The sequence below is a fragment of the Citrus sinensis genome, chromosome 3 (assembly GCF_022201045.2).
Source record: "Citrus sinensis cultivar Valencia sweet orange chromosome 3, DVS_A1.0, whole genome shotgun sequence".
Taxonomy (NCBI): domain Eukaryota; kingdom Viridiplantae; phylum Streptophyta; class Magnoliopsida; order Sapindales; family Rutaceae; genus Citrus; species Citrus sinensis.
In genome coordinates, this window is record NC_068558.1 from 26,543,903 (window position 1) to 26,562,284 (window position 18,382).

General features: G+C 35.0%; 1 non-coding gene across 1 annotated transcript; it reads left to right on the forward strand.

Moving 5' to 3' along the window:
- Positions 1–17,569: 17,569 nt before the first annotated feature.
- On the forward strand, positions 17,570–17,676 carry LOC112498467 (small nucleolar RNA R71). Its single transcript, XR_003065778.2, has one exon. It is a non-coding gene; the product is annotated as a small nucleolar RNA R71 (small nucleolar RNA).
- The last annotated feature ends 706 nt before the right edge of the window (positions 17,677–18,382 follow it).

Consider the following 18,382-nt stretch of genomic DNA (forward strand, 5'->3'; position numbering starts at 1 on the left):
AGAATTTTAGTCCAACAGGATCGTGACACCTCGTCAGTCAATGCCACATCATCGGTCAATGGCACGTCATGGATCCGTCAATATGAACAGTGTCGTGAACAGTACATGTGAATAGTACCGTACATGTGAACAATGCCATTTTTCCTTTTATGTTCCTCCTAAGGTTTTCGACCGTCCTGAGTTCAAAAGTGATGTCCATTTTACAGTCTGATCTCTCGTTCATTGTGAAATGACTATGATGCCCCTAAAATACATAAAATACTTAATTATAATACAACACATATAATTAAATAACAAAAAATTTAAATACGTAAAAGTAGGAATGTTAGTGGAACTTGAAGTGTAAAATGACAATTTTCTCCTTTATAAATATACATTTTCTAACACGCAATAGGTCCCTTATGAATAAAGAGAGTAGGTTTGCTGGGGGTTTGCTGTGAAGGGACCAGAGTTGGGGCTTCGGCTGCCTGTCCCTCAGCTGTGATTGCGGCAATGATATCAAACAACTGCTTTGTCTCTGTGGGTGTACGAGTAACTCTGGCTGCTGCAACATCAGCTTAGCATCAATTTGCTCGGCTTCATCATCAGAGGCAGAAGGGGTGATTACTTTCTCTTTACCCTTTCTAGAAAGGACTGGAATAAGAGGTTCCTTTGCTGGTTCATCATCCCCTTCTTGTATAATGTGCTTTTTTTGGATTTGGAGGGGGTCTTGGCTAGGGGCTCCTCAAGTTCTTCCTCAAGCTCTTCCTCTTCCTCTGTTGGGGAACTGTCAGTTACAGACTTGACACCCTCTTCTTCAGGTTGGTTAGATTGGTCATCAGCATCTGTTTCGGCCTCTGATTACGGTTCTGCTGCAGCTTCTTCCTCTGGTTCATCTGTTTCAGTAGCTTCTTCACTGACTTCTGCTGGAGCTTCTGTAGTGTTAATATCAAAATTGTATTGTTGGAGCAATGAATCAGGGAAATTTCGATGGGTACTTTTCATATATACAATAAATTAGTGTAGGTGGCTTTCCAAGTGCTGCAAATAGCTCTAGAACCGATTGTTTTCCCTCTACTGAGCTTCAACACATTGAGTGATGCTAGTGCTCAATGCTTGGATTCTCTGTTCTAACCCAATAACTCTTCTTGCCCTTGTTATAGCAGCTGGTTCAGATGGGGCTCTAGCAACTTCACCAACAACTCTTTCGATGGTGCGTGCAGTGAGGGTACCATCATTCTTGACATGCTCATCTTTTGCATCAAGGCGAACGCCCGATACCACACAGATGCTGGTGATGGCTGAAGGAAATAGCAAGGCAGTTGCTTTGTGGTTTTTCATGTCACAGTCTCGAATTTCTTTTTCGATAATGTTTCCCACATCTATGGGTAACCCTCTAACAAGAACATACAACAATACTAACCTTTCTTGTGAAACAGTAGTGGTGTAGGTCGTTGGCATAAGTCTGGATTTTAGAAATTTCACCCACACCTTAGCAATGGGTTTCAAACCTGTCCTATTAATCATACGCCCTTCTTCATTAGCCCAAGATGCACCATTTACGGTAAGTGTTGTGAAAATTTTGTTCTATCTTTATGGGGTTAATTTGTCAAGCAACTTGGCATACTCGCAATTAATTTCAGCAGGTAAATTATAGAAAGCATTTATAACTCGAGAATCTAATGGAATAAGCGAGTTTCTTACCCAAATATTGTGCTGACCAGGGCTTACCAAATTGGTGTAAAATTCTTTCACCAGTGGCAACACAGGGTCTCGAGGGTGGTTACAAAACTCCAGCCATCCGCGCTTTGCTGCAGTATTGTATAATGATTGCACAATTCCTGAGGGTTGAGGTGGGAACTGAAACCCTTTTTCTTCTAGAATCTTTCGCGGTTCAATGAATTCTCCATATTTTTCTTCCTCATGGTAACTTTGGAATCATGAGGGATCTTTTAGTCGGCTGGCTGTCCTTTTGTACCTTGACATTGCAGCTCCAATTGTTAATATTGGATCCATCAGTCACAAATTATATTTTTTAAAAGAACAAAGCAAGGGAAGATAAAAGTTAAACAATCCTAAATAAGGGAAATAAAAATAAATAATAATAAAATAAAATAAAATAAAATAAAATAAAAAGTATTTAACAAAACAAAGGAGGATCCATCTCATTTGAAATCACTGCCTCCGCAATGGGTTGCCTCCCATTGAGCGCTTGATTTAAGGTCCTTCAGGCTTACCTTACTTGAGTGCTCATAAAGCTGGTTCTCTAAAGAGTAAAACCTCCTTTGAACAGTCTGTGGCTTAATGCATGTAATGCTTAACTCTGTGCCTATTGACTTTGAATTCTTGGCTTGTCTTTTCATCTAAGAGATCAACAGCCCCATGAGGGTAAATTCTGAGCAGCTTGAAGGGTCCAGACCATTGAGATTTCAGTTTTCCTAAAAGTAGTCTTAACCTCATATTATGGAGCAGTACTTGCTGACCAGGGATTAATTTCCTGTGTTGGATATGTTTGTCATGCCAGTGTTTTGTCCTCTCTTTATAGATTCTTGTATTTTCATATGAGAATAACCGTAATTCATCAAGCTGACATAGTTGAAGTTTTATTTGCTCTGTTACAACATGTATATCCCAATTTATTTGCTTCAATGCCCAGTATGCTTTGTGCTCTAGCTCGAGTGACAAGTGACACGCTTTCCCATACACAATTCGGTAAGGAGACATGCCAAGTGGTGTTTTGTATGTTGTTCTATAAGCCCATAGGGAGTCATGTAAGCGCAAGGACCAATCCTTTCCTGATGGGTTCACCACTTTTTCTAAGATCTTTTTAATTTCTATATTAGACACTTCTGCCTGGCCATTGGATTGTGGGTGATATGTTATTGCTATTTTATGCTTGACTCTATATTTTACCATAGCTGTAGCAAATATTTTGTTGCAAAAATGAGTACCCTTATCGCTAATAATTACTTGTGGAGTGCCAAACCTAGAAAAAATGCTTTTCTGAAGGAAGTTCACTACTACTTTAGCATCATTGATAGGTAATGCTGCAGTTTCTACCCATTTAGAGACATAATCCACAGCAACCAGGATATATGAGTTCCCAAAGGATGGTGGAAAAGGACCTACGAAGTCTATTCCCCATACATCGAAAATCTCCACTTCCAGAATGTTCGTCAATGGCATTTCATGTCTTTGAGTTATGTTTCCTGTCCTTTGACACCTGTCACAACATTTAGCAAACTTATAAGCATCTTTAAAAATAAAAGGCTAGTAATAACCTGATTGCAGAACCTTGGAAGCTGTTCTGTGGCCACCAAAATGTCCTTCAAAATTACTTGATCTGAGCATAACTTATACAAATATGGGTCATCCCACTGGTAGATTCTAACATCATGAAGAAATTTCTTTTTCTGCTGAAACTTCAAGTCAGGTGGTAGCAATCCACTTACTAAATAGTTAGCAAAATCTACATACCATGGTGATCCTAATTGCTGAGCATCTGTGTCTACTATATTACTAATAGTTGTTCATCAGGAAATGCTTCAGTGATGTCTGTTTTTGTCAATGTGCTTGCGTCTGCTTCTAGTCTAGACAGATGGTCTGCTATATGATTCTCAGTCCCCTTTCTATCTTTAATTTCCAAATCAAACTCCTGAGCAATAAGATCCATCTTATTAATCTCGGTTGAGCATCCTTCTTTGAGATTAGGTACTTGATGGCTGCATGATATGTGTACACTGTCACTTTAGTACCCACCAAGTAAGCTCTAAACTTATCGAAAGCAAATACTACTGCTAGCAACTCTTTCTCTGTAGTGGTATAATTAATCTGAGCTTGAGTAAGAGTTTTGCTGGCATAGTACATAGAGTGGAAAATTTTATCCTTCCTCTGCCCCAACATTGCCCCAATAGAATGGTCACTAGCATCACACATCAGTTCAAATAGTAGAGTCCAATATGGTGTTATAACCACTGGTGTAGTGATCAAAACTTTCTTTAATTCTCCAAAGGCTTGAAGACAATCTTTATCAAAATGAAAAGGCTTGTCGTGTTCTAGCTGTTAGCCTAAAGGGCTACAAATAATGTAATTTTGATGATAACAAACATATATATTAAGTGATTTAATAGATATTGTATTTCACATTTTCACTAGTTTTTAAAGGGTAATATTTCTGCAAGTGAATCAAGTAAAATCAAGCTCAAGACACTCAACGGACAATGGCGAAATCAAGAATAAAGTTTAGAGCTCAACGGACAAATTAGTGCGATAAATTCTTGTAAAGCCGGTATGATTTAATTGATGCATGATTTAGCATTTGAGAAGCTCAAGAGATTAATTTAATTAATTACTTTTTATAAACTAAAAGGTTTTATTTTTATAAGATAAAGTACTGTGGTTTTGAGTAATTTGAACTTAAATGCAAAGTTTTGAAATATTTGATTTTAATAAGTATTATTATTGAATTTCGGAGTTTGACCTTTTTACAAACATTTGAAATGTTTTGGGCCATACTATAATTTATGAATATTTGGACTAAAGTGAAAGGTTTTGAGAACTTTGAAAAATATGGGTATTATGTTGAAAAAGACCTTTTTGCGAAAGAATAATATCTTTGGGGCCATATCATAATTTCAGAAAGTTTTGGAAAGACAACTATTATTAAGAAATTCTGAAATTGGACTTATTTGTAAAGTTTTATGACATTTAAGGCCGTAGTATAATTATAGAAAGTTTTGGGTCAAAGTATAATTTTAGTGAACAGTGTTACTGTAGTAAAATTAAAAAATAACAGTAATATCACTGTTCATGAGCGGCTAACTGGATAAATCAAGCGGCTAACCACTTGGGCGCTGGAATTTGCCTATAACGGCTAGTTTTCGGGCTTTAACTATAAAATCTCAACTCCAACTTCATTTTAAGAAATAATACAAGGAGCTATAATTTGTTTTCAGGCTTTATTTTATATTCTTAAAATAATATAAGAAATAATAGAAATAATATATTTTAAGATCATATAACATATATTAAGCTTTCATTTCGTAAATCATCATTTTTTGAATCATCATTGAGCTATAATTTGTTTATCCACTCTTAAAGAGAGTTTCATTGCTGTGATTTTCATTTATCATCAAATTGTGAGTGTACAAGTGTGAGAAACACTTGGGGTGAAGAGATTGGGAATAGAATCTCTTGTTGTAAAGGTCCATTGACACCTTGGAAGTCAATTGTAAACATTTGAAGCCTTGGGAGGCTTGGATAGTGAAATCCTCAAGCCGGGTGAGCTTGGAGGCTTAGACGTAGGCGGGGATAGCCGAACCACATAAAAATCCTTGTTTTTGTTTTCTCTGGCGGGGATAGCCGAACCACATAAAAATCCTTGTTTTTGTTTTCTCTTCCCTTACTCTTTTAATATTGTGCTTGATTGAATTTATTATTTTTTATTTGATTAAGGCAATAGATTAAATTGTTGTGCGAATTGTATTGCATAATTTTTAAAATCTCAATTCACCCCCCCTCTTGGGTTGCATAACTTACATTGCATTTGGTATCAGAGCAAGATGCTCTTGTGTAGACTTAACCGTCTAGAGTTGAATATCCATGGCAACCCATAATAACTCAACCTTTAGGGAAGGACAATCCACAATTAGACCACCGTTCTTTGACGGTAATGACTACCCATATTGGAAAACTATGATGAAAATTTATTTACAAGCTTTAGATTATGAAATTTGGGAAATTGTTTGTGATGATCCATTTATGCCTTTGACTAAAAACGAAGTCGAGGAAGATATTCCAAAACCTTCACGGGAATGGAATGAATTGAAAAAGAGAAAAGCCTCTCTAAACTCCAAAGCTATGAATGCCTTGTTTTGTGCACTAGATAAGAAAGAGTTTCATAGAGTATCTAGTTGTGAAAGTGCTAATGAAATTTGGCACAAACTTGTAAGTTGTTTGTGAAGGCATGGATCAAGTGAAAGAGTCTAAAATTAGTAGGTACACTCGACAATATGAATTGTTTCAAATGGAACAAAATGAGAGTGTGTATTCTATGTATACTAGATTTACGGACATAGTGAACACTCTAGGAGCCCTAGGAAAGACCTTTTCAAATAGCGAGAAAGTTAAGAAAATCATTAGGTCGGTACCTAAGGAATGGAGACAAAAAAGGACTGCCATTGAGGAAGCCAAAGATTTAAATATCTTACCTATTGATGATTTAATTGGTTCTCTTATTTCTTATGAGGAAGACTTGTCGGCCGAAAAAGGCAATGAGGAGAAGAAGAAAAACATTGCTCTTAAAGCCTCGAAACATGAGAGTGATGAGGAAAGCGAGCTGGATGAGGAGGAGATGGATATGCTGGCTAGAAGGTTTAGAAAATTATTTAAGAAATCCAGTGAGCGAAGAAAATTTAAAGACCTCAAGAACCGAAAAGAGAATAAGGAAGTAATCAAATGTTATGAGTGCAAGAAGCCTGGCCATATAAGAACGGATTGCCCTCTTCTTAACAAGCTCAAGAAGAAAGCAATGGTAGCCACATGGGATGATAGTGATGAGGAAACAAGTGATGATGAAGAGCATCAAGAAATGACAAATCTAGCTCTCATGGCAATTGGAGATGAATCGGATGATGAACTTGATAAGGTAAATGATCTTTCTACTTATGATGAATTATATGATGCTTTTAAAGAATTGCATGATAATTGGATAAACGTTGGTAAAAAGAATGCATGTCTTAAAAAGAAAATGGTAAAACTCACAAATGAAAATGAATCTCTAAGTGCAAAGATTACATGCCTAGAATTAGAGAATAAAACATTGCATGATAGAGTTGTATTATCAAATGAGAAACCTAGCACTTCACATGAGCATCTAAAATCATATGTAGATGACTTGAAAAACGAAAAGGATGCTTTACAAAAATGCAATGATTCATTAAATGAAAAGATTAAAGGACTAGAGTTAGATAATAAAATGTTGCATGATAGAATTGCATCATTTAAAGGTAAACAAAGTATTTCATATGAGCATGAAAAATCACATGTTGATGAATTGATGAAAGAAAATGAAGTGCTTAAGAAAAAGAGTAATGAGCTCAACGAAATTATGTTAAAATTCACAAGTGATCAAAAGAACTTAGAAAAATTACTAAGCACTCAAAAATGTGTGTTTGAGAAAGGAGGACTTGGGTATAAGCCTAAAACAAAAATATTATAAAAATTATTTTGTTAAGGCTACCTCCATAAGTGATCATAAGATTGTTTGTCATTATTGTAATGGAAATGGTCATATGAGTTTTAGATGTCCATTTAAGAGAAATGTATATTATGGAGTCAAGTGTATTTGGGTTCCAAAAGGAACCAAATCTAACACTCAAGGACCCAAGAGTATTTGGGTACCAAAATGCACAACTTGAATATTTTCTTTGTAGGTACCACAATCAAGGAATGGCAGAGAGTTCCTTGATAAAAGCTTATGAGGATAATCACTTGATCATGGTGTAAGCAAAAATGATGAGACAATATGATTTAATTGTTTTGGTAACAATTATTGCCTTATTGATTATAAGTGATGGTCTTTTAATCTTAGTAAGTATCTAATAATTCATTTGGTATCATAACATTAAGTGCATTAACATGAAGTGGATAAGTTTATTTTGCCTATTTATTATATTGAGTGGATCATGAAAAATGGATAGTAGCTTGAATTTGTGAAAGTATGCTTGTATGTTTACATGATTGAATTATCATTGTGTTTAACATTGAGTGCTTTATCATGATGGATTTGTTTGATTTTAATGATTATGTAATGCCTAAGTATGATAAATGAGTAATATGCTTGAATTATTAATCTTTTTAATGCTTATATGTTTCATGATTGAGTAAAATATATACATGATGGATGAATTATATGTGTGAATTAATCATGTCTTAAATGTTTATAATTTCAACCATAAAGTGTTATTGTATCTCATAATTGTGATGGATATGCATGATGAATATGTTATAAATTTGAGTTTTATGATTTTTTTGGATGTTTAAAATCATGATTCATGCATTAAATTAGCTCTTGAGATGTTTCAGGATCACGAAATGGTCTCGGAATTGCTCAAATTTCAGCCGGACAGCAAATTGGTGCAGAGGAGCAGAAACTAGGCAGATAGCCACTTGAAATCTGCTCAAACCCGAGAGCAAGCGGCTAACTGCTTGCCCCCAAGCGGTTAGCCACTTGGTCATGGGTTTAAGAGATTTTCCCCCTCTTTTTCATGTGTTCTTCAACCTCTCTCCATTCTCTCTCAAAGCCGAACCTATCCCCTCCATTTCTACTTAATATTTCTTCATTTCTCACTCTTTTTCATGGCAAGATCAAATCTTTCAAACCATTACCCATGTATTTAACCTCTCATTAAACACTTCCCAATCATCATTTCTTCACTTGTTCTTCATCATTTCATCATCATCTTTCACATCTGAATAATACTTCTCCATTTCTCTCTCAAATTTCTTCATCATGTTATTACTCCTAGGTCTGGTCATGCGGATGAAGTGAGTCGTTTAGATGTAGCCATATTGGACTGTATTCTAGAGGAGAGGGTGCTAAATATTGGTTATATTATCCTTCATTATATGCTTAGCACTCCCTGTTTAGCCAAAAGATCCCTTCCTTATGCTAGTATTATTACCCAAATTCTAAAGTTTTTCCGAGTTCCTATCACCGAGCCAATCTCCTTGAATTCGAGGGAATTAGGCGATAAAGTAATCGCTAATTTGGGTTTTTATTGGAGGAACGATAGATGGTATAAACATCGAAGAAACAAAAAGGTTACAGAACTTGCTCCTACAGATCATCGTTTCTTTAATGATGTCCATCCCCCACACTTGCTTCATGATGTTAGTGCTCCACATCGCTCACATCCTCCACCCTCCAAGGGCCCTTCCCACTCTACTTCAGCTGACTCTGAAGATTCGTTGCAACAGCTGTTAACTAAAGTGGATTCACTTTCTGAGCGACAAGACAAACTTCAATCCCAGCTTGAAGCTTTTCACCTTCAGTCTATTTCCGAGCGAGAGCATCTCTTTGCTCAACAGCAGCAACAGCTTCTTGATGGCCAACAACAACTTTTTGCCGCTCTTGGATTTCCACCACCATCCTCTTCATCGCATCCACCATCTCTTTAGGACTCTATTTTTATTGTTTTTCATTTGTCACTCTGCACTACATCTTTACATGCATTATTATTTTTAATTTGTGGATGATATCTTGTTGTTTGATATTTGGATATGTTGTTTTTAATATGTGGATTGAGGATGCTTGTTATTTGATCTTCGGATATGTTATATTTGGATGATGTTTTCGGATTCTTGGAATATTATAACTCTTTGGTTAATTATATGCTTCATTCTTATGTGTTGCTTGATGAATTGATGGAATGTTGGTTCATGATCTTTTTATAGTTAATTGGCTGTTTGGTTATATGTTTCTTGATTAACCTTTGACATATTATCGATCTTAGCATGAATTTCTAGTAATTTTGATGATGAAGGGGGAGAAGTCATGTATTTTGAATATGAAGACATATAATATGTATTTTGATCTTAAAGTATTTGTGCATATTTTTGAAATATTCAGGGGGAGTTTTTGTTTTGAATTTAATTTATATGTTTAATATATATGCCATGTATTAAGGGGGAGTATAAATGTCAAAATACATGAAATATTTGTCATCATAAAAAAGGGGGAGATTGTTAGCCTAAAGGGCTACACATAATGTAAATTTGATGATAACAAACATATGTATTAAGTGATTTAATATATATTATATTTCACATTTTCACTAGTTTTTTAAGGGTAATATTTATGCAAGTGAATCAAGTGAATCAAGTGAAATCAAGTTTAAGACACTCAACGGACAACGGCGAAATCAAGAAAAAGTTTAGAGCTCAACAAACAAATTAGTGCGATAAATTCTTGTAAAGTCGTTATGATTTAATTGATGCATGATTTAGCATTTGAGAAGCTCAAGAGATTAATTTAATTAATTAATTTTTATAAACTAAAAAGTTTTATTTTTATAAGATAAAGTACCTTGTGGTTTTGAGTAGGGGTGGGCATGAGTCGGGTTTAAAAAATTCAACCCAACCCAATCCATTACATTTTTCAACCCAACCCGACCCAACCCGCAAAGTTGCGGGTTGGGTCGGGTTGAGTTGATTGGGTTGGGCTTTTGAAAAGCCCATTTTTATGGTCTAAACAAAAATAAATAAATTAATTAAAAAAATTAAAAAAACACAAATACTAAAATCCTTACAACAAATCCAATATTTCAAAATTTAACAATCAAATTATTAGTACATAACTAATGAAAAAAAGTACATAAATTTAAAATCTTGTTTAATACAAAACATTAAAGTCCAAAGAGTGAAAAATTTTATAAGTCTTTCATACATAGGAAGAGAGTTTTCCGAAACCATTGCTCAACACCAACCAACAGGAGTGTAATGAAGATTAGTCCAATGACATCAAAATCCAGATCAATCTAAATTAATGACATTAAAATCTGATGCCAATCTTGAATCTATATAACAATAAAAATAAAAATATTAGGCATATATGTTATAACAAATAAATATAAGAAAAATATAAATAGAATAAAAATAAAAATAAAAATAAAAATCATAATATAAAAATTTACCTGATGTAATTGATTCATAAAATGTCATATCTTCAACCGAAGATGTATCCTCTTCTACAGCAATACGAGAAGAACAAAGCCAATTTTGCCCACATATCAAGCTCTCTACCATTTTAGGACTCAAAGAAGCTCGAAATGGATCAAGAATGCGTCCTCCTGTACTGAATGCAGACTTAGAAGCAACTGTAGATATTGGGATTGCAAGAATGTCTTTGGCTACATTAGACAAAACTTTATATTTCCCACCATTTACCTTCCACCAGTTCAACAAATCAAATGAATCGTCAAAGCAATTTTCACAATCATCTAATAAATATTTGTCCACTTCATTTTTCAACTCTACACCATCCTCTTCCAGCTGCTTCTTTTTCCATTTTGAAAGTTTTGCTACCTTGGCTAATCTATAATCAATAATATCATTTTTTTCTCTAACTCGGATGGAAAAATGACAGCATTAACAGATTGGTTTTGGCTACCACCATCACATCTAGGGTTATTATTTGTGTAAAAGTCATACAAAGAAGACAATAAGCCCTTAATCACTTTTATGAGCTCACATACAATATTTTCATCATACAACTCCTCAAAACAAAATTTCACAAAACTCAATTTATAACGCGGATCAAGCACAACAGCAACAATTAACAACTTATTTAGAGTGTTGAGGGAACTCCAATATTTGTCATACTTCTCTTTCATCTTCTTTGCCATTGCACTCAAATAAGAATCATCACTTAGTATCAATCCTTTTAAATTTGACTCTATAGAATGCATCTCATGAAAATACAAATGTGATGTAACAGACAAAGAAGCACTAAATTTTTTAGTAATTTCATAGAAATTCTCCAAAAAATTATTCAACACACTTGCATTCACCCAATCTATAAGTTCCAGTGGCCCAATCCTTTTTTTTCCACCCGCTTTCTCTTCAAAATAGGATCTATAAAATCCATCATCATCCTCCAATCGTTCAAAAGCTTTTTGATATACAAGAGCACTCTCTAACATCAAATAGGTGGAATTCCACCTAGTAGGAACATCCATCACAACAATACGTTTAGAATCAAGTTTTTCATGCTCAACACATTTTCTAAACCTTATTAATCTAGCTGGTGATGATCTTACATATTTCACAGCATTACGAATGCTAGAAACAGAATTATTCATCTCTTTCAACCCCTCAGTCACAATCAAATTTATAATATGTGCACAACATCTAACATGAAGATAATCACCATTCAACACAAGCCCACCCCAGTTATTCATCTTCTTTTTTAAATAAGAAATGACCAAATCATTCGAACTTGCATTATCAACAGTAATTGTAAACACTTTATCAATACCTCATTCAAGCAAGCAAGACTCAATCAATTTTCCAATTGTATCTCCTTTATGATCATCAATCTGGCAAAAGTTTAATATCCTTTTATGAAGTTGCCACTCATCATCAATAAAATGGGCTGTAATAACCATGTAATTCAAATTTTGTATTGAAGTCCAACAATCAGTTGTTATACAAACCCTATACTTATTACTAGCAAACACTTTTTTCAAATTATTCTTCTCATTTAAGTACAACTGATACACATCTCTAGCAATAGTTCTCCTAGAAAAACGATCAAGTTTTGGACAAGCTTTGCTCATAAATTTCCAAAACCCTTCTTTTTCAACAAAACTAAAGGGCAATTCATCAATAATTATCATCTCAATGCATGCTTTTCTAAGGTCCTCTTTGCTACAAGATATTGCCACAAGATTACTGCCACCACCAGTTGTGTTATCCTCAAACACCAAGGTTTTTTGTTTTAAATCAACTTTCCTATCAGTATAGGCTGTGCATGCTGACAAGTGATTCCATAAAGTACGAGTCCCAATAAATCTAGAATGACACGCATACACTTTAGAACAGTAGTTACACTTACATTTTGTATCATTCTCAAATTTTGTGTAATGTTCCCATACTTTTGACACTTTTCCACCTTTTCCATTGCCTGCATGTGTATTAATAGCACTATCAGTTGTACTTTGAGTTGTTGAAAGCTGGATTACTGGATGAATTTGCTTCCATCTACAAGGAAAAAATTCCAGGCCATGAATATTGTCATTATCCTATTAATAATTAACAAATAATCGAAAAAATAACAAATAGTGGTCAAAGCTCTTTTATTAATACCCTTAGCCATGTTTGGATACTGCGATAAATAAATATGATTAGAATAATTTTATGAAAAAAAAAATCCATGTAAGATAGAATACATATGTGAATTTGAGAGCATGACTAGTTAATACTGAAAATATTTCTACAGAACAATGCCCAGCAGATGTTTGTCGAAAAGCCTTTTCCCGAAGATTTTAATAATAATAATTATTTTATTTATGTTAATCTGATTGTTGATTAAGCTTGACACCATCATAACAACCAAAAATTGACCAACTTTTTTCAATAAAAAAATATTATAAAATGGGTAGACATTTTAACAATAAAAAATTGATCAACTTGTTTCAAAACAATAATAAATTAGTAAAATAGAAAGAAGAAAGAACCTATGCATGTGACGATGTGTAGTTTGGGCAGCTTTTCAAGAAACGCCCTGAGTTGTGATGTTGTTGTGTTCTATGCGCAAGCAGATGAGCAGCTGTTCTTTAAACAAGAGAATTTGAGTTTAGGGTTCTGAGATAGTTGCTAAATATATTTTTATATATACGGGTTGACGGGTCGGGTTGGGTTAAAAATTTGCAACCCGACCCAACCCACAAACAGTGCAGGTTGAAAATTTAATAGCCCAACTCGACCCGTAAATTTTATCAACCCAACCCAACTCGCAAAAATTCATACGGGTTGGGTCGGGTTCACGGGTTGGGTGGGTTGGTGTCCACCCATAATTTTGAGTCATTTGAACTTAAATGCAAAGTTTTGAAATCTTTGATTTTAGTAAGTATTATTATTGAATTTCGGAGTTGGACCTTTTTACAAACATTTGAAATGTTTTGGGCCATACTATAATTTATGAATATTTTGGACTAAAGTGAAAGGTTTTGAGAACTTTGAAAAATATGGGTATTATGTTGAAAAGGACCTTTTTGCGAAAGAATAATATCTTTGGGGCCATATCATAATTTTAGAAAGTTTTGGAAAGACAACTATTATTAAGAAATTCTAAAATTGGACCTATTTGTAAAGTTTTATGACGTTTTAGGTCGTAGTATAATTATAGAAAGTTTTGGGCCAAAGTGTAATTTTAGTGAATAGTGTTACTGTAGCAAAATTCAAAAATAACGGTAATATCACTATTCATGAGCGGCTAGCTGGATAAATCAAGCGGCTAACTGCTTGGGCGCTGGAATTTGCCTATAACGGCTAGTTTTCGGGCATTAACTATAAAATCTCAACTCCAACTTCATTTTAAGAAATAATACAAGGAAAAACAAGATATATTGAGCTTCCATTTCGTAAATCATCATTTTTGAATCATCATTGAGCTATAATTTGTTTATCCACTCTTAAAGAGAGTTTCATTGTTGTGATTTTCATTTATCATCAAATTGTGAATGTACAAGTGTGAGAAACACTTGGGGTGAAGAGATTGGGGATATAATCTCTTATTGTAAAGGTCCATTGACACCTTTGAAGTCAATTGTAAACATTTGAAGCCTTAGGAGGTTTGGATAGTGAAATCCTCAAGCCGGGTGAGCTTGGAGGCGTGGACGTAGGTGGGGATAGCCGAACCACATAAAAATCTGTGTTTGTTTTCTCTTCCCTTACTCTTTTAATATTGTGCTTGATTGAATTTATTGTTTTTTATTTGATTAAGGTAATAGATTAAATTGTTGTGCAAATTATATTGCATAATTTTTAAAATCCCAATTCACCCCCCCTCTTGGGTTGCATAACTTGAATTTCACTAGCAATGAGCATAGTGGTTTAGCTACTTTGGAAAAGTCTTTTATGAATCTTCTGTGAAATCCAGCATGACCCAAAAAATTTCTAATCCCCTTGATTGAAGTGGGAGGTGGCAGTGTATCTATCACCTCTATCGTTGATTTGTCTACTTCTATACCATTTTTGGACACCTTGTAACCCAACATTATGCCTTCTTACACCATGAGGTGGTATTTTTCCCAATTGAGTACTAAGTTAGTCATCTCACATCTTTTAAGAACTTCTTCCAAGTTGTGTAAACAATTAGTGTATGTCTCTCCAAAGACTGAGAAATCATCCATGAAGACTTCCAATGTTTGCTCCACCATATCCAAAAAAATAGACATCATACATCTCTGGAAAGTTGCTGGAGCATTGTACAAACCAAATGGCATCCTTTTGAAGGCAAAAGTTCCATAAGGACAGGTAAATGTAGTCTTTTCCTGATCCTCTGGGGCTATAGCAATTTGGTTGTAACTTGAATACCCATCTAGGAAATAATAATATTATTTTCTAGCAAGTTTGTCCAACATTTGATTCATAAATGGAAGTGGGAAGTGATCCTTTCGTGTGGCTTTGTTGAGCTTCCTGTAATCCATACATACCCTTCATCCAGTCACTGTTCTTGTAGGAATAAGTTCATTCTTTTCATTTGCTATCACTATTATTCCTCCCTTCTTTGGAACACATTGAACTGGGCTTACCCATGAACTGTCTGATATCGGGTTTATGATCCCAACATCCAACCATTTGATGATTTTTTTTTTCACAACTTCCTTCATAATGGGGTTTAACCTTCTATGTTGCTCTACTGAATTGTTGTAGCAGTCTTTTAACATAATTTTATGCATACATATGGATGGGCTGATCCCTTTAATGTCTACCATGGTCCATCCAATTATTTTTCTGTATTTCCCAGCATATCTACCAGGCTCCGTTCTTGACCTGCATCCAAAGTAAATAAAATGATTATAGGGAGTGTGTTGTTCTGACCAAGATAAGCATATTTCAAATGTGAGGGTAACAATTTTAATTCAAGATTAGGAGGTGATTCAATAGATGGTAAAGTTTTCTTTACTTCCCTGTCTGAAAGATTTAGATGTTCAACAAATCTGCTATGTCTGTTAGATTGCCTTTCTCCCATCCATTCTATCTGGTTTGCTACAACATCTTCTTCTTCAAAGCTCTCAAAGGTGGCAACTTTGATGACGTCATTACTGCAGCATTTATTTACTCTGTCTGCTACAACAAAATCCACAACACTCAAGAAATTGCAATCTTGTGCCTCATCAAGATTCTTCATAGCCTCTAATACATTGAATGTGACTTATTGATAATTCATCCTCATTGTTAGCTCTCTTTTTTGCACATCTATCAGAGTCTTCTCGGTTGCTAGGAAAGGTCTTCCAAGTATAATGGGTACCTCTTTATCAGCCTCAAAGTCTAGTACAATGAAGTCCACTGGAAAGATAAATTTGTCAACCTTCACTAGTACATCCTCAATCTTTTCTTCAGGGTATGCATGAGATCTGTTAGCTAATTGTAGAGTGACTGTTGTTGGCCTGCATTCTTCTACTCTCAACTGCTTAAATACAGATAATTGCATCAGATTAATGTTGGCTCCCAAATCACAGAGTGCTCTGCCATTGTACCTAGTTCCAATGGAACATGGTATTGTGAAGGTTCCTGGATCTTTCAATTTTTTAGGGATCTTACTTTGGAGCATGTGACTATTTTCCTGTGTTAAAGTAACAGTTTTAAATTCTCCCAAGCTTTTTTTTCTTGCCAAGATGTCTTTTAGAAATTTCACATAATTAGGCATTTGCTCCAATGCTTCCACTAAAGGTATGTTGATGTGTAATTGCTTCAGCACTTCCAGAATTTACTAAATTGCTTGTCTTGTTTTTGTTTATGAAATCTCTGTGGGAAAAGAGGTGGATGCCTGAATTGCTAGGCAGCTTCAGGAGGTACCAATCTCTACTCATTTGATTTATTAGAAGTTGTTACCACTAGTGTTGCAACTTCTTCTTTAGTATTTATTGGTTGATTCCCTTCCATAATTGTTATAGCTTGACCACTAACACCAGTATCTTGATGGCTGGGTTGCTGTAACATGCTCTGATCTTGAGGTGTTTCTTATGAGGAATTAAGTTCCAACCTTTTTTTAGTCACATCAACAAGGATATCAACATTTTTTCCAGATCTTAAGTTGATTACTTTACAATGTTCATTTCCTTCTCTTCTTGGATCTTTTGTGTTGCTGGGTAAGCTTCCCTGAGATCTGCTACTCATTGTTGTGGCAAGCTGTCCAATTTGGTTTTCCAGGTTTCTTAGAGATACAACTTGACTTTGCACAATTGCTTCATTCTTCGCAATGTATTCCTTAATCAGTGTTTCTAATGAAGTAAGTAGATCATGCCTAGTATGTTTTTGCCCTTGATTTTGCTGATGTAAACCAGATGGTTGAGTATTTCTGTTCTGTCCACTCAGTGTTGAAGCATTTTGATTCTGATTACTCCATGAGAAATTTGGGTGTTGCTTCCATCCAGAGTTGTAAGTATTTAAGTACGGGTTATTTTGAGGCTGTCGGTTGAAATTGCCCACATAATTTACTGATGCTAAATTTCCAGGACAGTTGTCAAATACATGTTCCTCACCACAATACATGCAAGACAGCTCAGCAATTTGCTTTACTGCTGCTGGAGCAGAAGTCATGGCTTTCACCATGTTAGTCAATGAAGTTACTTGTGCTGATAATGTTGTAATTGCATCTATATTATGTACTCTTGCTGCTCTTCTCGCTGCTGTCTGTCTAGTTGATGGCCACTGATAATTATTGTTGGCAATTCTCTCCAAAATTTCATAAGCTTCAGTGTAAGATTTAAATAACAAAGCTCTATTTGCTGAAGCATCAACCATCAATCTCGTACTTGGATTTAACCCATTGTAGAAGGTTTCCAACTGTATGCAACAAGGAATACCATGATGAGGACACCTTCTGAGCAGTTCTTTAAATCTCTCCCAAGTCTTATACAAACTTTCATCTTCAAGTTGATGAAAAGAAGTGATCTCATTCTGCAATTTTGCATTCTTGGTTGGTGGAAAATACTTCATTAAAAATTTGTCAGCCAATTCATTCCATGTAGTGATGGAATCAGATGGTAATGAGTTCAACCATGCCCTTGCTCGATCTCTTAAGGAGTAAGGAAAAAGCCTTAGTCTTAAAGCATCTTGTGTTGCTCTAGTAGTTTTAAAAGTATCACTCAATTCCAAAAACAACTTAAGATGGAGGTGAAGATCTTCAGTTGGCAGTCCATTGAATTGACCCACTGTTTGCAACATTTGAAACATCACTAGCTTAAGTTCAAAGCTTGCGGCTTCAACTTCAGGTCTGACTATCCCAGGATGTACAACTTGAGGAGTTAACACAACATAATCTATGATAGCCCTGTCTCTGTCATCTGCCATGTAAATGATGTTGTTGTTGCCTGGTTGTTAACATGCTCATTTTTCCCTTCTTGAATGTTGACAGGTTGTAGTGGCCCGTGAGGATCCAAGTTTCTCACATCCTGTAAATTATCCATTCCTGAAACAGTTGTTGAATTTCTTTGTTCTCTTCGCAGTTCGCAGTCTCCTTACGGTCCTTTCAATCTCAGGATCAAATTGAAATACAACAGATTTGTCTTTGCGCATGCAAGTGTTGATATGTCAATAAATAGAACAAATTAGATCAAGTTGGCACTGTCAAGGTTGACTTCACACATCAAAAATAAACAATCAATCCCCGGCA